At 34.7% G+C, this 24195-nt stretch overlaps 1 pseudogene; it reads right to left on the reverse strand.

Moving 5' to 3' along the window:
- Nucleotides 1–14098: 14098 nt before the first annotated feature.
- On the reverse strand, nucleotides 14099–23946 carry LOC116634730 (annotated as a pseudogene).
- Between the last annotated feature and the right edge of the window lie 249 nt (nucleotides 23947–24195).

Consider the following 24195-nt stretch of genomic DNA (forward strand, 5'->3'; position numbering starts at 1 on the left):
TCCTGGAAATTGGACTGCTAACAGAGTCTGTTTTACTCAGTATTTTCATACCAGGTTTTTATCATGGAAGTCATTCTTCTGTTTTCTTCAAATTCCTTAAAGTCACAACATATTCCTGCCTATAGTTTATTCAAGCAACCATTCCTACAAATGAGGGACATGTCTCTCCAGCTGAAATATGATTTATATTGCCCTTAATGATACCAATGATTCCATCATTCCTAATTGTGTGCTAATATGTATTGTCCATTTCTCCAAGTGTTTCCCTGAAGGCAGCTTAAGCCTTGGAAACTTGCATTGTAGTATCCAGTATCAGATTTTCATTTTGTTTTTTTTGTGCATAAAATTTGTCTGCCATTGTGAGTAAAAATGCTTCACTAAAACATAAAATAAATTAAAAAAGAGAAGCCACAAATGAATAAACAACACATATTGCAGAATGTAGTCAAATCAGAACAGCACAGTAGAGTATGACCGTTGATTAGTTTGTTTGCAATGTGGTTTCTAGTGCTCTTGGATCCACAACTACAGTACAATCTGCAGCTGTACCCCTCCTACATGGAGAACTTTCGATGGCCTTCTGAGAATCAAAAATAAACACACAACATCCTCAGCAGTTTACTGTTTTTCAGTATACCAACATTGCTTTGTTTTTAATACAAAGCATTTTAAAAACAAAGTTATAATGAACCAAAATACTGGGAGAAACAATATTAAATAGAATAGCTTATAAATGTATTGAGCAATAGGATAATTACTCAAAAAATGAGAATACAATTAATGAATTTCAGTAAACTTTATCATTTATTTTGTCCCACTAATGGATAAGAAAATATGAGTGTGTAAATGCAGATAAAACTGTGTGATGGGAGATATCTAATTGCAATGCTACATTTATGAAATTAGTTTTTTTCTAAATTATTATTCTCAAATTACAAGTCTCAGACGTTAAACTTCATGAGTGATCTATCACAAAATCTTGAGAGGCATGTCTCAAAAATATTCCATGTGAGCTCACTGTGAGTCAATCTATGTTAGCAAAACTAAGAATTTTATGATGACATAAATATATATGATGACAAAATATATGATGGACAGCATTCTTGTTCTGCCTATTTCATTCAAGTGCAGACTGCTCTCTCCAGTTTAATGTTTGGCCTCATAGATAATTAGAAGATAAATAGAAGGTAAATAGAAAGTGTTTGTAAAAGACAAATCATAAAAGGAAACCAAATAATAATGCAATGGTGATAGAATTAAAATGATCTTCATCTACTTTTTATATTGAGATATATATCTATTTATTAATTTATATCCACTGTAGCTAAGGGATTGTAGGAGGAGCACGGAATTTGCATGGACTACTATTTATTCCCTCCCTTTATCTTTCTAAGATATTTAATATACATTGTAAGTACTTTTTCCTTGAGCACCTGATAGCCACATGATTTTGCTTAGGAAGTTTCTCTTTTTCCTTAGCCAATCAATTAATAACATTTATGTTTAGATGAAGCATAAAGAAAGTTAAGAATATCTATTAATATAAAATTCTAACATGACCAATTCCCTAAATAGTGCTGGTGAAATTCCTAACCACCACTTTCTAAATTAATGTATAGTAAAATGCTGAAAGTCTCTACATGTATTTCATGTAAATTATAAACTTACTTACATGTTGAAGAAAACATGGATTTTTTTAAAGCAAGAAAATGAGGGGCACCTGGATGGCTCAGTCAGTTAAGCATCTGCCTTTGGCTCAGGTCATGATCTCAGGGTCCTGGGATCAAGCCCTACATGGGGCTCTGTGCTCAGCAGGGAGTCTACTTCTCCCTCTCCCTCTGCCCCTCCCCCTGCTTGAATGCTCTCTCTCTCAAATAAATAAATAAAATCTTTAAAAAAAAAGAAAATGAGAGGATAACACAATATATTGTAGAATCATGTCTAACTGCAATTAAATGAAGAATCAAAAGATAAAAACATGTTTTTAATTAACTATTAACTATTAATACATTTTTTCTCTATAATGAATTCTTCTAATAGATTTATAAAGAGGCCGTTGCTTTTTCCACATTTGCAATTTGTTGGTGCAAATTCATAAGTCATCATATCAGGTCCTTGTGAAAAAAAAAAAAAGTTTACCTGACTTTGCCATATAGCTTGTTACAAGACAGCCAACTAAAAAAAAAATAATAATAGGGAGTATATTCTGGATAAAATCAAGTGTATACATTGAAAAAAAAATTAACCTATACTGTAGAAATGTACTATGCTGCTATAATGTGAGAGACTGGCTTTATTTATCATTTGTTGATAAAGAAGACAAGCCCTTGCTCTGGAGGCCTACAGTCTTAGGGAGGTAAGTTTAGCAAGTAAAGTAGTTGAAAAAGGAATTGCTGCACATGAAACTTTTATTCCCATTCTCTGTTTATCTTAGTTATCTGTTAAAGCAGCAATTTGAAATATAGCCCTGCTTTAGAGGAGTGATCGGTTATCTAGAGAACTTGATGCTGTAGGTATTGGAAGTTTGTGTTTAGTAAAAAGGGTACCCTTGGGCTACAAAAAAACATTGGTTAGCCATTCTTTAAAAAGGCAAGATTTTCTGGTATTAAATTATTTTCTGTAAGTTTGAATGAATCTGAAATACACAATTGATCACTGTGGCTGTAACATTTCAGTTTTAATGAAGACATTTGTTCCACATTTGAAAATTGAATACAACTGCATAGGTTGCACCTAGAGAAAAGAATACTGAAAACTCTTAGTGAGACCAGTAGCCAGTAAGAAATGAAAAACCCCAAAAAAAAAAATTAAGGAGAAAATGACACTTAGAGAAGAGAAACTGGGATGGAAATGACAATAGTGAGTTTGCAGAAAAATGAACAAACTAATCTGGGTTTGAGGAAAGGATAATTTTGGGGAGAAGTGGGAAATAAACTTGGAACGCCTAGCATGGAGTATATTAGAACCAGGGCCATGAGATTAGCGGCAACTCCTTGGGCCCCTCTCATTCTCAGGAGAATGAATAATATATTTAAGGTAGCGATTCTTAGGATCAGTGTCATATTAAAATAAATGGATCCAGAATGTCAGATTTCTTTTTTTTTTTTTTAAAGATTTTATTTATTTATTTGACAGAGAGAGACACAGCCAGAGAGGGAACACAAGCAGGGGGAGTGGGAGAGGGAGAAGCAGGCTTCCCGTTGAGCAGGGAGCCCGATGTGGGGCTCGATCCCAGGACCCTGGGATCATGACCTGAGCCGAAGGCAGACGCTTAACGACTGAGCCACCCAGGCGCCCCCAGAATGTCAGATTTCTTAGTTTAATATCTTCAGAGATACTTTTAGGTGAATTTGATTTGAGTTAGATGAATCATATTGTAGCAGAATTTTAATTGACAGGGCAGGAAAATAGTCTGTGGCTAAAATAGAGTAATAGAGGTTGTACTAAAATAAAGATATCAAATTGATTTAATCCACCCAGAAACATACAGAAGCATGCATGTACACCCCAAAGGACTTATATATATATGGGATGTTTTACTAAAATAACTAACCTATCTACGAATTGTGTAATGAAAATAGCTTTATATGACTTTCTCTAAGTATATATAATTGGTATAGCTAGATATGAACTGAATTGACTCAATATGTATCTATCAGTATGCATTTATATCTGTATCTATGGTTGAAATAGATTAGTATGTGCACAGTCTGTTCCTGTAATGAGTCTGTACTATATTAATAAGATTTTTCTGCAACAGGCAATCCTAAATGCAAAGCTCAGTCATTTACTACCTTTGTGCATTTTCTTAATTATTTTATGTGGGGTTGTACTAGATAATATTCAGTAGGGTTCATTCCAGTATCAATACATTCATGTATATAAATCTACCCAATTATGTATCACCTTGCACTATTTCCCAGTTGTTTTGTATTTGTGAATCTTGCCTTCTTTTAGGTTTTTAGTATTCATGAACTATATCTTCTGGTCACTTTTCTTTGCCTAGAATATAGATGTGCATGAATTCCACGCTTTTCTCCCCCATAATCAATTATAGATATTAATATCCTATTGCTGATTAATTCAAAAGTGCCAACTGGTTCTCTTCTACATGCTTGACACTGTATCAGGTTGTGGAGCTCTAGTAGTGAAAAAATTGACAAAGCTCCTATTCTCATGGAGCATATTTTCTAGTACAAGAAACAGACAAAAAACAAATAAAGAAATTAGTGTACACCTTTTTACTTAAGCCTGATGTGGAGCTAATTTATAATTGTGCAAACTATGATACATTGTTTTTAGGAAACAATACAAGTCTTTGCTAAAAATTCATGGTGGTAGTGTAAGAGGGAAGTCTACATGATGAATGCAGGATGAATATGGAAGGTCTCTCTGAGACTGTGACAACTAAAAGATAAGGAAGGCCAATCATGCTTAGAATTGGAGAATGAGCATTGGTATTATAAAGAAACTGAGGAGCTACAGCTTATAGAGTTGGGGAGACTTGTATATGATGAGTTCAGAAAGAGTATGATAAAAGTGACTTGGTGCCCTTCATAGCTTTTATTTCTGCATTTTTTCCAAAAATATCTTGATTTCCCATTTTCAAATTCACCCCTCCCCATTCTCATCCATAAAGTTTGGAAGGGTTTACTTCCCCTTGATCTTCAAGGGTAGGCCATGAATATCTTAAACTGACCATTATATTCCATGATCCTGTTCACAGTGGTTGTTTCAGGAAGTGTATGACCTGGTTCTGGCCAATAAAATAAAGAATCATGCATATCATGGGAGAAAAAGAAAGAGACTCCCTGTCCTTACACGGTGTTTGCTGTTCCTGGTAAATAATAAAATTGTAGCAGATGGAAGGGGGTGCTGGGAGGAGACATTTTGCAGAGCCATGCTACCTTTGAGAAAAACATTATTTCTAAAATAAATATAATTGGGTGTACTTTAAAGCTCCTCATCAATATTGATTATCTTTAAAATTTCTAATTTATTGATCATCAGAAAATTACTATATAGTAAAACCAGATAATCATTCTAGTAAATATTCACATACTTAATCAGTTGTTTAGGCTCTCTTTAATACTAAGACTAGTATTTTTCTGAGGATGATGTAATTTTAACCCAGAATGATTATTTTTTAAATTTTCATAAATGTTTTTCCTTCTAACATTTTCTTCTTTTAAATTCTCTTACAATTTATTTAAAATTATGCCTGTATCCTGGCTATTGTGAATAATGCTGCAATGAATATGGGAGTACAGATATCTTTTCAAGTTACTGTTTTTGTTTCCTTTGGGAAAAATACCCCAAAATGGAATTTCTGGATCATATGGTAGTTCTATTTTTAATTTCTTGAGAAACTGTTTTCCATAGTGGCTGTACCAATTTACATTCCCACTGATAGTGCACAAGGGTTCCATTTTTTTTAACATCCTTGAAAATACTTGTTATTTTTTATCTTTTTGATAATAGCCATAGTAACAGGTGTAAGATGACATCTCATTATGGTTTTGATTTGCATTTCCCTGATGATTTGTGTTATTGAGCACCTTTTCATATACCTGTTGGCCATACGTGTGTCTTCTTTGGAAAATTATTTTATTCAGGTACTTTGATCTTCTTAAAATCAGGTTATTTGTTTTTTGTTTGTTTGTTTGTTTGTTTTTTGCTATTTAGTTTAGCAATACCTTATGTATTTTGGATATTAACCCCTTACCAGATAGAAGGTTTGCAAACATTTTCTCTCATTTTGTAAACTGCCTTTTCACTATGATAATTGTTTCCTCTGCTGTGCAGAAGCTTTTTAGTTTGATGTAGTCTTTCTTGTTATTTTTACTTCGTTGCCTTTGCTTTTGGTATCATATCCAAAAAAAGAAAAAAAAAATTGCCAAGACAATGTTAAGGAGTTTTTTCCCTAACTTTTCTTCTAGAAGTTTTATAGTTTCAGGTATTACATTTTTAAATTAATTTTGAGTTTACTTTTGTGTATTGTGTATACAATTTCATTCTTTTGCATGCTGATACCCAGTTTTCTTAACACTGTTACTGAAGAGACTAGACTATCCTTTCCCCATTGTGTACTCTTGGTGCCCTCGTCAAAAATTAATTGACCCTGTACATGTGGCTTTATCTCTGGGTTCTCTATTCTGTTCTACTGGTCTATGTATTTGTTTTTATGTACCATATTGTTTTGATTACTATACCCTTGTAATATAGTTTGAAATCAGGAAATGTGATGCCTCCAGTTTTATTCTTCTTGCTCAAGATACTTTGACTATTTGGAGTAAAATACTTTGACAATTTGGAGTCATTTGTGGTTCCACACAAATTTTACAATTGTTTTTCTAATTCTTTAAAAAAAAACTCACCATCAGTATTTTGAAAGGATTACGTTGACGCTATACATAATTTTAGTAGTATGGATATTTTTATAATATTAATTCTTCCTATCTACGAACTCAGGATATTTTTCCATTTATTTCTTTTTAATTATCTTCATCAATGTCTTATAATAGTTTAAAGTGCACAAATCTTTCACTTTCTTGGTTAAATTTATTCCTAAGTGTTTGTTTGTTTGATACTATTGTAAATGGGATTGTTTCCTTAATATCTTTTTGGATAGTTGTTAGTGTATAGAGATGCAACTGATTTTTTATGTTAATTTTGTATCCTGCAACTTTACTGAATTTATTAGTTTTAATACCTTTTGAGTCTTTAGGGTTTTCTATATATACAATCATGTCATCTGCAAACAGAGACAATTTAACTTCTTCTTTTCCAATTTGGATGTCTTTTATTTCTTTTTCATTCCTAACTACTCTAAGTAGTTGAATAGAAGTAGTGAGATTGGGTGACCTTGTGTTGTTCCTGATCTTTGAGGAAAAGCTTACAGCTTTTCATCTTAGAGTTTAGCTATGGACTTGTCATATATGCCATTTATTATGAGGAAGTACATTCCTTCTATACTTAATTTGTTGAGAGTTTTTATCATGAAAGGATGTTGGATTTTGTCAAAATAGTTTTCTATATCTATTGAGATGATCATATGATTTCTATCTTTCATTCAGTTGATGCAGTTTATCACATTTATTGATTTGCATATATTGAACCATTCTTGCATCTCAGGAAAATCCCACTAGATCGTTCTGTAGGTCTTTTAAATGTACTGTTGAATTCGGTTTGTTTGTATTTTGTCGAGGATTTTTGCATCAGGTTCATCAGGGATACTGGCCTGTAGTTTTCTTTTCTTCTGGAATCCTTATCAGGCTCTGGTATCAGGGTAATGCTGGCCTTGTAAAATGAGTTTGGGTCTGTTTCCTGTGGCACAGGCATGCATGACTCTTCCCAGGTCCCTTTGTGGGTGGTGCTAGTGACAGAACCAAAGCCAAACAAGAATGTAGCTGAATCCACAAGAGGTGGGGCTATTTCTGGGTCTACAGCCAGAATCATGGTTGGTGAATCTGCCACCTGGGCTTGGGCCTGCCTTGTCAAAATGGTTCATCTCAGTCTTAGGCTTCACTAGGGTTTCACAACCTCCTACACTCCTACACAACTGGATGGATGCCTGCCAAATTATTATGGCTATGAGGGGAACCAACTGGGAATCTTCTATTATGTCATCTTGCTAACATCACTTACATTTAATAGCTGACATTTACTAACATTTTTCATTGAATCTACTGAGTGCACAGTTGCTGGTCAGGATCCTGTTACCATAATAATACCCCAAAGTACCTATCTTGATAGATACCATTTTATATATGATTCTAACATTTAATAGCACTATTTAATACAAACGTAGAACAGTGATTTCATCAAATGATCAGTAGAAAAAAAATGGCTTACCCTATTGAAAGCTATCTACTTGAAACTTATAGCATATATTGTGTTGAAAAACTAAACACATTCATAGTTATAAACAAGGCTAGCAATTAGCATTATTATGGTTTAAGACTGAGCTACCAGGCAATAAGTCAAAAGTAGTAAACCAGTATATAAGAAAAAAATGAATATCAAAAGCTATGAAAAGAAGGAACTAACATAAATTGACTCAACTATCGGACAATCTTGCTCATAAGTACAACTGTAAATATAATAAACAACATATGAATCAATGAATTCAAACAGTGCTTTGAAATAATGTCACATCCAAAGTTTATCCTATCAATGCTTCAAGGTTAATTGGACAACTTTTGGTATAATTGGACAACTTATTTTTCATTTGCCACTTCAGAAACTTTTCTACCTTTTTATTCCTAGGGCTAGAAACGCTGACCTCTATTGATTGCATCTGGCTTCTGTTCACTTGGCTAATGGAGTAAGCTGACAGGAGAACCAAGTGTACTTATTTCCCACTCTTTTATCTAGGGCTGCAAATTTAGCAGTCTCCATTCCTTTTTTAATGGTCAAAACTTCTGGCAAAGGGTCTATTTTCCATACTTGAATTTTTCGCAGGTCCCAGTAACATCATTCCTTTTCCCTTGCCTCTATGGGTAGTGAAGGAGTTCCTTGGTTTCTAGTCTCTGGAGGCCTCACTGGTCTTGGTTTGTTCCTTCACTCTAAGCCACAAATCTATGTGTTGAATAGTTCTTTATTTTCAATTTTCTTGTAAAATTATTAACACATGCATGTGTGCTATTTATTCTTGAGGTATTTTTTAATTTATATTTTTCACGAATTGAGTCATTTTACCTCTAGTTTACAATGGTTAATGTGAAAATTTTATAATTGTTTTATTTTAAAACGTCATTGTCTTATCTGCTTTCTGTTTTGTAAAATTTATTTTTTCTCCCCTTTCTTAGTTCATCCAAATTTCTATGTAGCTGTTTCATTATATGTATTTTCTGATAAAAATATTTTGGTTTTGCTGATGAGTTATATCCTGAAATTTTCCTTTATGTTAATACATGTTCATATATTGATTCATACATTTCTTCAATTTTACGGCTTATTTTGTTATTTTTTTCTAACTTCTTGAGTTGATGTCTTTGCTAAATTATTTTGTTTTCACATTTTTCAATAAACATGGAAGTGTATACATTTTCACACAAGCTTTATAATATAGTTTGATTTATTTCTAAACATTTCAACATCTGTTTTGATTTCAGTTCTGCATTCAATACATATTTGGCTTTTGCCTGTTTCTTGCATTACATATCTGAACGGGAAGATTTTTGTTTGTTTTTTGGCCATCACTTTGTTGTTAATTCTAACACCAGTGAATTCTGGTTGGTGAATATGTGTTGTAAAATGTTTCCTGTTTGGAACTTAATGGTTTGTCTTCAGGATTGCATATATGATTTTTGTTGGGATTTCTTATGTGGGTGCCAGTCTAAACTTTGCATTTGTCCTCTATGACTTCATTTATTTTAAGTCTGCTTAACCTTTTTCTGAGGATAGTATTTAAAGTTATCTCCTTCTACGATTGTGCAGTTTTCAGATTCGTCCTTATTTCAATAATTTAGAGCCCATCAAAGCTATATTACTTAGTAAATTAATGCTCTTATGTGACATCTATTATAACAGATGTTCTATTTTAGTTCCCATTGATATTTTTGTTTTGGATTTATTTTTATTAGATAACTTTTCCTTCATATGTTAGTTTATTTTTATCCTTTCTATTCAGTTTTGTTCATTGCTTTCTTAAACAGTATATACCTGAGTTGTAAACCACTGTAAAAATTTATTTTATTAAAACTAATAATGACCTAAGGTACATCATACCTATTTTTTTATATTAAATGCAATAAAAAAAAAATCCTTCTTCTGGGGAACCGTCTACTTTTGGTGGGAATGCAAACTGGTTCAGCCACTGTGGAAAACAGTATGGAGGTTCCTCAAAAAGTTAAAATAGAACTACCCTATGTCCCAGCAACTGCATTACTAGGTATTTACCCAAAGGATACAAAAATACTGATTCGAAGAGGTACATTCAGCCTGATGTTTATAGCAGCATTATCAATAATAGCCAAATTATGAAAAGAGGCCAAATGTCCACTGATGAATAGAGAAAGAAGATGTGGTGTGTGTGTGTGTGTGTGTGTGTGTATGAATAAAAAAAGAATGAAATCTTGAAATCTTGCCATTTGCAATGATGTGGTTGGAGCTAGAGTGTATTATACTAAGCAAAATAAGTCAGAGAAAGACAAATACCATATGATTTCACTCATATCATGAAATTTAAAAAACAAAACAGATGAACATAGGGGAAGGAAGAAAAAAAAAAGAGAGAAAGGCGAACAATAAGAGACTTTTAACTAGGGGAGGTGGGCAGGAGGATGGGCTAAATGGGTGATGGGAATTAAGGAGGGCACTTGTGATGAGCACTGGGTGTTATATGTAAGTGATGAATCACTAAATTCTACTCCTGGAAGTAATATTACATTGTATGTTAACTAATTAGAATTTAAATAAAAACTTGAAGAAAAAGAAAGAAAAAATCTTTCTTTTCTGTTGATGGCAGTGTTCTTAATATGAACATACCTTTTCATCTGCTATATTTACTCAGGATGTGCTACTTCTCTTGTACAGTCAAAAGGCAAGGAAAAGTATTTACTTTTTATATCCTCAACTGTATTTCAGCTCTAACCTGGTTTCTTAGGATCATTTAACATATTTTTTGTTTTTTGTTTTTGTTCTTTTTTTTAACATATTTTTTGAATTTGTGTTAAACACAGAGAAACAGATCACTTTTTATCTTTATGTACATCATTAGCTATATGAATATTATAATGCCATGTAAGTTAGTTAAATTAGGAAGCATCCCAGCATTTGAGTTTTGAGTAACTCCATGTGATCTCTGAAAAGGTAATTTATTTCTGGCAAAAAGTAGAGCAGCATCTAAAATCACTTGCAAGACAGTCTACCATTTGTGGTTCTCTACTTTTGTCATTTTCTGCTATCACCTAGAATAATCTGAGTATTTTCAAAGACTTCTGATTAGAAAACATCATGGTGGGGTGAGCCTAGGTGGCTCAGTTGGTTAAGCATCTGCCTTCAGCTCAGGTCATGACCTCAGGGTCCTGGGATCAAACACCGCCCCCCCCAATATAGGGCTCCCTGCTCAGCGGGGAGTCTGCTTCTCTCTCTACCTCTGCCCATCCCCCTGCTCCTGCTCTCTCTCTCAAATAAATAAATAAAATCCTTAAAAAACTTAAAGAAAACATCATGGTGAAACAGTGAATCTTTGTAGTCAAAAATCCTATTCTCATTATTCTAACATTTGATTTTGTGTTAGTGCTGAAATGTAAGCGTGGAACAAAATAAAAATAAGAATTCTTGAAAAAAAGTATTTAGAACGTTAGGCACATAGTCATTAAGAACAGGTTTGTACTTATTATTTGTTGTGCATATTATTTATTTGCTATTTACCATGTTTTTTTATTATTTTGTTTTTTAATTTTTCTTTTTTTTTTAAAGATTGTTTTTATCTATTTGAGAGAGAAAGAGAGAAAGAAGCCTGCTTCTCCCTCTCCCACTCCTCCTGCTTGTGTTCCCTCCCTCACTGTGTCTCTCCCTGTCAAATAAATAAATAAATAAATAAATCAACTTTTAATTTACTGTTTTTCCCTCTCAGTTTATGCATTGCATCTGAGTTTTCTTATTATATCTTATTATTTGTATTTATTTATTATTTATTTTCTTATTTATTTATTTATAAATTGTTTTTATTGCACTTTCAAAATCTTTTGATGGATTGATTCTTCATGCTAATAGTAAAATGGCCTAAATTAACCTTTGCAGTTATTCCAAAATAGTGCTACTAAACAAGAAATTATTTTTAAAAATCTCCAACTAAGAAAACTGAGAAGTTAGTTTGTAACAGTAAAATTTTAAATAAAAACTCAATTTGACATTCTAACATAGAGTTATGGTGTGTGCTGTCCTCTGTGAATGACCCATGATGTTATTCTGTCATCATTCTTTCACTATGACCTTTGAATTTTTTTCCTAATAGTTACAATTAATTTGTATTGAGCAAATACATGGCTCTATCCAAGCTCTCTTACGAAGCATAGCTCTCATTTTAAGATTAGCTGGAGTTGTGTAATCTATGGCCAAGGCTTGATTTGTCATGGCATTGAAGTACAGGTAGCTCTTTTACTTTTGTTCAAATCTATTTTCTGCATGATTCATACTGGTCAATGAAAGGATTATAGAATGTCTTAACAGAAATAGAAGAATTTTTGAAAATCAATACTTTATATAACCTGAAATGTCAACATAAAAAGCAAAAGTTAAAGAGGAAACACTTCAGTATTAAGTCCCTTAATTCGAAACCATATAGAAGTAGAAATTTCTATTATGAATATAGAAATGTATCCAGACCAGAAGATAACTATCTACAGAAAATAATATCAGAAGAAATTAACTATTATACATATATGGAAAGAAGTAAGAGTTTTTCTCAGCTTTCGATCTCTTTAGAATTTGCCAATCCGGGGAACTGCTGGTCCAAGTGAATAGTACAAATAAGAAAAAGAACATGCTGTGCTAGAGGGGATGGTGACTTACATAATTTTCTAGGGGACTTGAGTCGAAGTATAGGAGTATGGAGCTTTGGTATGAATTTCATTTATCTGTCATTTCTCCTAAGCCATGACCTATCTCACCTCCAGGAAGATTTAGAACATTCTGCAGAAGGCCCTTTGTGGACAAGGACCGACAGGGAATAACAGTTTTGCTTCTTGAAAAAAATCATTCGGCTTCCTTTGGGAGAGGAAAAAGGTCCTTGGTAGATATTAATAAAAGTATCAATAAAAAGCCTTTCCTCCTAGTTGATGATAGATTATCACAAGTTTTCTGATTTCGAAAGGAATCTCAGTAAAGAAAAGTAGATGTACTTTATACCTTCTTCATTCTGTGAATCTCTTCTGGTCTCAATCATAGACTGAAGCCAATTATAAAATGTTTAGTTACATAGTTCAGTGAACTCTTTCATGATTTAAAAGACTAATTTGGACCTTTCTCTTGTTCATGTATTAATTTATGCAATCGCTGAACTAGTACAATCACTTTTTTAAGTACCCAAGACGCTTTCACTATAACATCACTTGCCTAGTATCATCAAAAAAATAAAAAAAATAATAAAAATAATAAATTCTACATTTTAGGAATCTTACTGACTTCTTGTCAGTTAGCTTGGAAATAAAAAGTTGTGATAGCCTTACCTAAATTGTTAGGCAATGAAAAAGTCAACAACTATATATGTATAGTTGTGACATTATCTATGGGACTATCAGAAAATTATCTTAAACGAACCCACCCTTACACATAATTAACATGCAATGAATTCTTGTTCAACAAATGAATGGATTAAAAAATGTAGCCTTCTATGTTTGCAAAATATTTTATGTAGGCTGTAATAAGAAATTTCTGTAAGGAGGTGTCAGGACAAAGAACATTTCAGTCAATGCAGCAGAAAATGAAAATATCTGTATAGTGTTATATATGATGACCAAATGAATTATCATTTTATGTTGCTTGACAAACTCCTTTACAGTAGAGGACTACCTACTCCGGTTGTTCCCCCTGCCCAGCCCCGAGCCCAGAGAGGAAAAGGGCAGACGCACAGAAGTCCAGGGGACCTCTCCCCAGGAAGGCTGGACAACCAGGAAGCGAGTGGGTGGGGACGGCGAGCGGCGCAGGCCTTCTCTTACCATGGAGACGCCACTGCCGGCCTTAGCTCCGACGGGCTCCAGGAAGTTAGACTGCTGGCTGTCCTCCTCAAGGATGAAGGGCTGCAGAGGCATTAGTCCGAACTTGCACTTGTTCCTGCAGAGCTGCCTCATGTTGATGCCGAGTTCGGGGACTGAGGCCCCTATAGTGCTCCCCATGCAGCCGCGATGCGCCTTGCTGGAATTCTGCGGCGAGAGACTGATGCGCCCCGTCAGCCCGCAGCCCCGCAGCCCCGCAGCGCCTCAGCCGCAATGGCGCTTAAAGTGTTCACAGGGCTGGTCCCAGCGTGAGGAGACCTCTGTTTGCAGAAGGGCCAGAGCGAGAGGCAACCTGTGTGCGTACCCTCGGCGAAAGCGAAAGAGCTGGCTTCCACCTCCTAGGGACCTGTCACGTCCACTTTTGTGAGAGAATGTCACTTTTTGTGAAGGGACAGGTGGTGGGTGGGTGTGGAGGCCCAATAAAACACTGCTCTACCCAGCAACTCGATGGTGGACTCCGTATAAATACTCCGGAAGGCTTGGCTGAACGGGGAGCACAGCTTCTCTGCAGCGACCCTGGTCTCCGCAGCCAGGATCGCCAGGCGGCTGGCCTTCACAGGCCTCACACTGCTTCCTGACTGGGAGCCTGAGGTGAGTGAGGCCCCTAGAACTTGGCGCCCATGGACCCTGGCTGGGGAAATGGTCCTGGGCTGTCTACAGGACCGCCGGACGCAAGGCTTCCTCCCGGAAGTGGGAGACGGCCGCGGTGTTTTGCGTGGGGGCCCTGCGATGGTGTCCTTCTGGTTCCTCCAGGCCAGCTTCACGTTGCAGGCAGACAGGCTGATCACAGCATGGTGCTCCTGCGCAAGTTTTGGGGAGCCAGTGGGATTTGCAGCATCTGTGAAGTGCAGAATCTCATTCCTACTGGAGGCATTCAAGTACCTTGGTATGTCTGTTAACAGAGACCTAAGTACTTTACCTCCCCCATGTAGTTGCTCAGCCCTCTGTCCGGCCCACACGCTCAGGCAAGGGCAGCACCACAGGGAGCGGAGGGCACCTCTTTGTCACCTTCTTCCAAGCTTCTTTATATTTTTCACCTTTGGGAATACTCATGTAAGCGGCGACACAATTCCGGGCTTCTTGCCCTTCTTGCCTGGCTCGCCCCGTGCACATCCACGTTGAAAATTGAGTGAGAGTTAAGTGTAAATATTATTCATCAAATTTTAATGCGTTAATCATGTCTTAATTTAGTGTTTTATCCTAGTGTTAGAGGGGAGGACTTTTGGCTTTAATTATAAGGAGAGCTATTTTTACCGCTCTTACATACAAAAGACAGTTAATAGCAATTTGTATGTTTGGTGGTTTATAATGTTAAAAACACCACGTTTTAATGATTCTGTACCGTTTTGTCTTTAATTTTTTTAATCTTATTTTAGATATACAGATTCAATTTATTTCTGGGCATAATAAAACTAACACACTTATGAACACAAAAAGATTTTGGGTAACAATTTAAAAAGATATTCTTAGATATCAATGTTTATCATGGTAGAAAATTTAAATTTCTTTTTGTTTCTATGTAAGAAATAATATATAGAACAGTTAAGAAAACACTTTCTTATAGAAAACAATTGATAAATTAATGTTTGTCATTAAAACTGAACTACCAAATGCCTTAAATTCATTTACAGAAATGGTATTATTTTATACATTTTGAATTTTATTTATCAGGATAATATGCATGGTTTCTTCTTCGACTGAGGTCCCCCAATAACCAAGTCTAGAAAACTGAGAAAGGATGAGGTGCTATTTAAATAAAATAAACTCAGATAATTCAAAACCATGTCAACATATTTTAGTTTCTATTTAATTTACGTTTTTTATTAATAGATCTTTTCTCTCATGAAAAAATGTAAATATGTAATGGTTATTTTCCTCCTCTGCTATATAATTTAGACTCAAATTTTTAATAAAAATTATAAGTTGAAGATTCATCTCTAAAAAATAAAATATTATCCAATATTGACAATGCTTAAATACAATGGTAAACATATAAAATTAAATTTATAATAAATAATGTTAAGGGGTACATATTTATGTAACATAAGATAGCACTTAATAATATGTCCAAGAGTAGCACATTACTACACATATTTGTGAGTCATTTCAAATCCTGCTCTTTCCAAAACATTTTTGTGGTTTTATTGACATCATTTACCAAGAATTTATAATATAATGTACTATTTATGAGTATTTCTTTTGTTTTATTCATTATACTCTGATTTTATAATATCAATGAATGTTTTTCATCACACTGTGTGTACTTATTTATGTGTATGCGGTATTTCCTTTAATAAACAAAACTAATTATCATTTAAATATTGAAGAACTACTTCAACGACTTAAATAATTTTACAGAAATATGTAATTTCAAAATGTTTTTCCATGGCTATATTTTTACTTTAGTAACCTCACTATAATTGTAATAGTAAATGTACACTTTGACCTTACAAATTTATGTGATAACACTTCTTTTATGACAGAAAATTTTTTCTACTTTATGAGTATGTTAGTAAAAAGTAAAAATGTATCTGAACAGATAAGCATAAATAATTCATAATGCAGTCATGTCTATGAATAAAATATAAATTCAGAATATTTTCAATGATAATGCTTTACTTTCAAAATTAGAATATGGTATATTATTCAGCAAAGTGTCACTAGTAAACAATAGAGAAATTTTCATGGCATTCCATTTTTGCATTTAAACTCCCCAGATATGTTATTACCTCACAAGTACTGACATTTCATCTAAATACTTCACCCTCTTTGATTCCTAACCATTTAAAACTAGTCATGGTTAATTACTATATTTCTTTTCCTTTTTACCTACGAAGAGCAAATAAATACAAAAGCGTTCAAAGATAATATATGATTTGGGAAAGATACCCAAAGAAACCTACACTAAGAATCAGACCACTGAATGTTCAACATTGCCTAAACATAATGGAGATGGCTAAACAATGCAGTTTTTCATATTCTGAGTTCTTCAGTACTTGTAAAAGATATGTGTATGGAGGAGGGGGACCAAAAGTGATGAAAAGACAAAATTTGGTAAACATCCAGAGAATTCAAATTCCTATGGTCAGCTTTTGTTGCTTTAATTTATCCCTAATACAAGGTTTGGGCCAGGTCTAAATCTATCAAGATCTCTCTTACATGCTTAAGATTGGTTTAACACTAACTTGCAATCCAATTGGCATCTGTTAAAATGGTTCTACATAGAAGCCCTATTAAAGTGGAGGAAGTCATATTGATATTTATGTAGAGCCAAGTTGATTCATGCTGGTTTGGGAAAGTTCTACCATTTTCTCTGGGGATACTGGATGTTGGCTTTGACTCTTGGCCAAGATAAGAGCTATGGGATTAATAATGTGCAGTTTAAAGTCTAAAATTCTTCCAGACACATTCCAGGTTTGGGTTAACTGATGTTTTTCACTTGGTGTAGCCTATTAGACATCCATGTTAAACTATATGGCCAGAGTGTGTAATCCCCCTTTCTAACTTATGTCTTGAGTTCTTATGAGGCCAAGGTTCCTTGCACAGATCTTGATGGTTCAATTGATATGGAAGCCTAGCTCATATGCCATTAAGGATCCTGGGGAGATTGTACTTGAGTATGTTTCAGACCCCCCACACTTGCCTGTATTCTCTTCCTATTGCTATATCTTATTTTTACTTTAATAAAAAGTGTTATGTGACTATTCTGTGAGAAGCATGGTGAGTCCTTTGAACTATCCAAACTTGGGAAATCTTTGTAGTATTTAATTCACTTTTTCAGGACTAGGACTAGGATAAGGCAAGCCATGAGTCTATCTAGGGCCCAAAATTTTAGGAGGCACTCACTTGCAAGAATCTGAGGGTTCCTCCTTTAATTCTGTGTTGTGGGTTCCTCATTTGCCTCATTCTAGTCCAAGACATGCTATCTCTCTCCCTGGTCTCAGATTTCTTTCCAATTAAATACATAGGACAACTCAGACTTAGACCTCTATCACCAACTTGCCTTTATTTTCTTTCCTGTCTTTGTGTTACCTCAGACAAGGTATTCTTTATGAATTTTCAATCATAAATTCATTAAAATCTATATATTTATTAATGCTCTCAATAGCTATTGTCATTAAAACAATTTTAAATACTCTTCTGAAGTAAGCTATGCTAAAATTTTAGTGAGAAAATAAAAGAATGGATTAACTATCGCCATTAAAACAATTTTAAATATTCTTTGGAAATAAATTATGCCAAAATTTTCGTGAGGAAAAAATGGTTTAGAATCTGCCTCAATTATTTTAATTCTAGAAACCCTTCAGAAGTAGGGCATTGTCTTTGTTGTTTCTCATCCAGAAGTTTGATACTATGGTGGCAATATCTTGCAAAGTGAAAGGATTAGGAGCATTTTGGCAAAACTATTATGTGTGGCATTCCATACATTGGAGAGTAGAGCCTTGAAGTACAAATAACTCTCTTCAAGGGAAGAGCATTAGCCTTTGGTCCACAGCACTTGTTAAAACACATTATATTTAGGGGCACCTGCATGGCTCAGTCAGTTAATCGTCTGCCTTTGGCTCTCTGGTCATGATCCCAGGTCCTGGAATCGAGCCCAGAGCCCCACATCTAGCCGGGCATTGAGCCCCTCATTAAAGCCCTCATTGAGCTCCACAATGAGCCTCACATTGAGGCTCAGTGGGAAGTCTGCTTCCCCTTCTAACCTTCCCCCTGCTCGGGCTTTCTCTCTGGCTCCCTCTCTCTCTCAAATAAATAAATAAAATCTTAAAAAAAAACACATAATATTTAGTTGATGATTATTATGTGTTAAAATAGCAAATATGATAAATTCTAAGAGTTCATAAAAGATGTCACATATTCAGAGTATTTTGGACAATTTCAAGTTTGAAATATTCTTGGTAACCTCAGTTGATATCCTTCTTGAATTAGTTTCCACAAGCATTCATAAACCTAAAAGATTCATTTTAATTGTGATGGCATTTTCCCACCATGAGCTAGTCCATTAAAATCACATTGAGTGAGATTACAGGTAAAGTTCTCAGCTGTTGGTTAATTCTCAAGCCAAGATAAAATTGCTTAATGCCAAATATCCTGCTATGATTTTAAAGTAACCATATAAAACACCAGTCAGTGACATGTAAAACTGCTAAATGCTTTTCTTGGGGGCTTGGCTTGATAGCTAGCACAGTAATATATTTTTAATATGGAAAAATATTTAGAATAAAATTCTAAGAAAATATTTCCTTTTTTAGTAATTAATCTATTCAACACTAAGGAATTTAATATTACAGTTTAATCTTTATTTTCCCTAGTAAGAAGGCAATGGGTTAAAATAGTTATATCTTTATCTTCTAAGTACTGATTTCTTAGATAGACCATCCTTTGTCAATGATAAAGTATTTCACAATGAGAGAAATTCATATAAATATACTATATTGGAGACCAATATTCATGACATAAAGAATGGTAATCTAATATATAGATTAAACCATTTCTCATCCATGAAGAACTGTATATCCTAAAATGACTCACAATAACAGATAAAGTTTCATTGTTAATTAATTGTATATTAATCAATTTTATAAATATGCTGTTAACTTCAGTTTTCATTTTTATTATGATGTTTACAGTGCACTATTACATAAGGCATAGAGTTAAGTTTGGAACAAAAACATGGATTTTGCAAGCAGTAGTTTATTTACAAAGTTCAATGCACATTTTCTTGGTAAACTGTCAAAAATTTTTCCCCTTTCAACATCCATTTCTTCATCTAAAAATGAGACTATTCCTACCGTATAGGAATATTTTAAGATTAGGTTTCCCATTTTACAAACCATAAGATTTTACAACAATCTAAGTGAAGCCCATGAAAGAAATTACTTACAAAAGTAAACAAAAGGGAACAATTGTCTTAATAGGCAAAGTTCATTGAATCCAGTTATATATGGCTGATGAGACTTTCATCTTCCACCATGATTTTATTTTATTTTATTTTAAAGATTTTATTTATTTGTTTGACAGAGAGAGACACAGTGAGAGAGGGAACACAAGCAGGGGGAGTGGGAGAGGGAGAAGCAGGCTTCCAGCCGAGCAGGGAAGCCGACGCGCGGCTCGATCCCAGGACCCTGGGACCATGACCTAAGCAGAAGGCAGATGCTTAAGGACTAAGCCATCCAGGCGCCCCTTCCACTATGATTTTAGAGGTCTGCTAGAAGTGTTGCTAGCACTCTTTCCATTAAAAAAGAATAGAACAAACATTAAATCCATCAACAGACAAATGGATAAAGTGTTACAAAATATTCTATGTCATATATTTATATATATTTATACATGTATACTATTCAGCCATTTAAAAATGGAAATTCTGCCATTTTTGACAACATGGATGAACCTCGAAAACATCATGCTAAATGAAATAAGCCAGACAGAGAAAACCAAATATTACATGATCTCACTTATATGTGGAATCTAAAAAAACTCATAGAAACAGAGATCATGATGGTGGTTGCCAGAAGTGGGGGATGGATGGTAGGGGGATTGGGTGAAAGTGGTCAAAAGATTCAACTTTCGGTAAGATTAATAAGTTTTGGGAATATAATGTACAATATGAAGACTATAGATAACAATACTTTGCTGTATATTTAAAAATTGCTAAGAGTATACCTTAGAAGAAAAACATTACAAATGCTGAAGTAATGAATGTTAACTAAACTTATTTTGGTAATCATTTTGCAATATATACATATATGAAATCATTTTGTTGTACACTTTAAACTTTATGCAGTGTTATCAGGCAGTTATATCTCAATAAAACTGGAAAAAATAAAATTCCAAATATTATGAAAGAAATAGAACACCTAATTAAATAGAGGAAAAAGCTTTGATTCAATATTGCTAATGTGTTAATCTCCCCATTTTGATCTGTAGACCCAATGGAATTCCAATCAAAACCTTACCATGTATTTTGGATATATTTACAAGCTGATTCTAATATGTATATGGAAGGTCAAAGGACCTTGAATTTCCATAACTATTTTTCCATAGCCAAAACCATTTTTCAAAAAGAAGAATAAATTTGAGTCTCAGACTACCCAATTTCAAATATTATCATAAAGCTATGGTAATCAAGACAATATTTAGGAAGCACTAAGGGATTTTCCTTTCATTCTTCACAGTGAGAAGCTAGTGGGAATCCTGGAGGTGAAACTGGTGAAAGTGTGGGGGCCCTCCTAACACTGGGCTTCCCGGAGATTTTAACTTTCCAGATACTCCACACTGAGCTGCGAGCAGTTCTTCAAGCACACTGTAAGTTTACCTGCTGTGTCCTGGCACCAACAGTGGCTGTTGCTCCCGGTAAGTTATTCTTGGTGATTCTCTCTGGCCGCCTCTCTCTTCAGTTTTGGGGGCAGCGGCTTACCTTGTGGCCTCAATTCTCTGGTGAACCTTTAAGGAGTTGTTTTGCAGCTTGTTCCGTTTTATCTTATTGTGAGGCTGAGAGTGCTACTTCCACACTATTTACATGTCAGAGCAGAGATTTACACTTGTATCTTTTAGAAACATAATTGTCTAGGAGACTTAAATTTTTAAAATGTTATTCTAAGGAAAATAGTTTTCACTGTATCTACAAAAGCTAATAATTAAATGAACCCTAACTGACTTGGTATTATATATATTAATCACATTTATACCTAAGAAAGCTATACAGTGTGGAGAGTGCTGCTTTAGTTTGTTGAATGTCTGGAAAATTGAATCTGTCTAATTTGCCAATTCATTTTAAATTTGTTTAAACTATTTATACAAGTTCAAATGGACTATTGATCTTGCTTCAAATTTTCCTTATGTGTGTACACAATAATTCCCAATCCTAGAATAATCTTCAAATACTCTATATCTCTGCCTCAATATTTTTTTATATAACTTCAAGGGATTTCATTTTAGTTTTTAATGGGTAAAGATGGTGTTAAAATGAAATTCCTAGGTGGGAATGCAGTAGACCATTTCAATTCTTGACTTTATCTCCAAGATAATTGTGCTGTTGACAGTTCATTGTTCCTATAATTTTCTCTTTATGGTGAGCTCCAAATATGGAAGCATAGCCAAACACATCAGTAAGTCTCTTAAGGTGCAGCCATATTCTTCCTTGTCTTGATTCTATGACAGTAGCTGTATTTCCTCATGATAAAGAAAGTCAACTGTCCCTACTAATGTAAGAACAACTTTTTTTTGCCTGGCACAAATAGCCCAAAGTGACCAGACAACAGACATAGGTTTAGTTGAATCCTTACTGTATTTCCAGGTAGAAAAACTCTTCCCCAGGAAGTCAAAACCAAGAAATCAAATCAAAAAAGAATTTTTTAACAGAGTTGAAAATGTGGTGGATAAATTCCCCAGGGTGTCACTGAGAGGGGCTATTATAACTTCCATTTCTTAGTTCTAGGCCAGTAATGTTGAAACAGTCTATATTTAGCTCACAGCACTATACTGAGCTAGTCTAGCCATTAAATAGAACTAGTATTTTTTCTTTCTTTGATATCTGGTTATCTGGTGGGGAAATACTTGTATGGGGTCCGCAACTACCTGTAAAGTGAGAGGGATAAACACCAATACAATAGTGACAGGTAACAAGTGAGTCTAGGACACCTATTTATGTAATACAGTTTTGCTCTTTTTAATTGCCTGAGCTTTACCCAAGGACACCATTTTTGTTATATAATCAATTGGTCTTGAGTCACTCAAACTTGTTATCTGGTGTTTTAGAAAATATGCATTTATGATAAGCATCCCCAAGCCCTCTCATTACCTAATGTCTCGAGGCTAATGCCAGGGACTTAGAGTCTATGATAGATCCACAAACTGTTTTTCAATTGAATAATAATTCTCTGTTGCACAAAACACAGCATTGCTTAAGAATCCCAGAAATCTATGCTGCAAGTTCCTACTAGGTTGGCCAGAAATTCTACATGATACCTTTTTTCCCTAGATGTATCTAGCATCATGGCATCTATAGAACCATATGACTCAAGTGACAGTACTCCTTAGTACCGTAGTTTGAAATAGATACAGGCTTCTCTCTTGCCCTTGCCCACTCAGAGCTCAAAAATTGACTCAGATGTTATCAATATGGAGGACAGGAATGAATGTTCTGTACATTGTCCACAGGATCTAGCCTTCAAATGTTACTGTGACAGAGAAAAGAAAAATTAATATAGCTCTGAGCCCAAGTGTATGTGTACTGCTCTCTGTCCTAAGGGAGTCTAAATGGCTTCTGATTCCCCTTCTGGATTGAGGTTGATAGGAACACATCAGTAGCTATTTGGCAAGTGCTCAAGTTTGTGGGATATGTTTTAATAAAGATACTAAATTCATTAGAGCTGGGACTATCACATAGTTAAGGTTAAAAATAGACTACTCTCTTCTGCTATCATCTACTTGCTTTTGAGGGGACCAAAGTATTGAATTAAGTGAGGATATAACAGGGACTATCATCCTTGTATCCTTCAAGTCTAAGAAGTTTGCACTACACTATGCCATTCTAATTAGTGTTGCTGTTGGGACAGTGAGTATTTTGATTGGGGATCAGAGGTATCATGGGCTTCTATTGAGGCTTTCCTACCATAATGACTCTGAAATCCACAAGTTAAGGAATGAAAATGAGGGTTCTGAGAGTGCCTAAGTGTATCCATCTCGATCATGCATTCAGAAACCATAGAAATACCCTAGATTCACAGACCTATTGAAAAAACTGTGAAATGAACTTGGACTGGTGTTTGAATTATCTCTGTAAACAGGGGGCAAAGGGACAAGGAGGACTGATGATTTCCGAATTCCCTGGTATCAGTTCAGTGTCAGTCCAGACTCTGCATAAAATGGCCCTGTGAAGATCCGACCTTTCTAGTATTTAGTTACTATGAAAGATGGTGGTAGGTTCCTGTGGAGAAAAATTCTTGACCACTGTGATACATACTTCCTGTGGTTTTATAGGGCCCTTCTTCAAGGAGACTCAGCCTTCCATTAAATCAATGAGCTCTAGGTCTCAGAAGTGGTTTAAATCTAGAAGCTGGGCGTGGGATAGTGCTTTGTTATTGTTAACTGACACAGCTAGAGGTCTTGGTCTTTTCTGGTTATACATGTCATGAAATACTTGTATGGGGTCCACATTTTTCTTATCTCCTGAAGAACCATGGTTTATTTCAAATTGTTTCAAATCCCTGTAGGTCATGTTCCCCTGGTATATATTCTGGCCTTGCTATCCATCATGTCTATCATCCCTTTCACAATTAAGTGTTACCACTTAGTCTGAGCTACTGAGATCCTCTTATTCACACTGGTAATAGGGAGCCTAATTTCATAGCAGCATACCATACATCAGTCCTGGCCTCCTACAGTAATGCAAAGGAAAGCTGGGGGGGAGTGGGGAGATGACTGATTGGTTGAGATTTTAAGGAATTTTCTCACACAATTGTGGAGG

This window comes from Phoca vitulina, unplaced genomic scaffold, assembly GCF_004348235.1.
Source record: "Phoca vitulina isolate PV1807 unplaced genomic scaffold, GSC_HSeal_1.0 scaffold9, whole genome shotgun sequence".
Taxonomy (NCBI): Eukaryota; Metazoa; Chordata; class Mammalia; order Carnivora; family Phocidae; genus Phoca; species Phoca vitulina.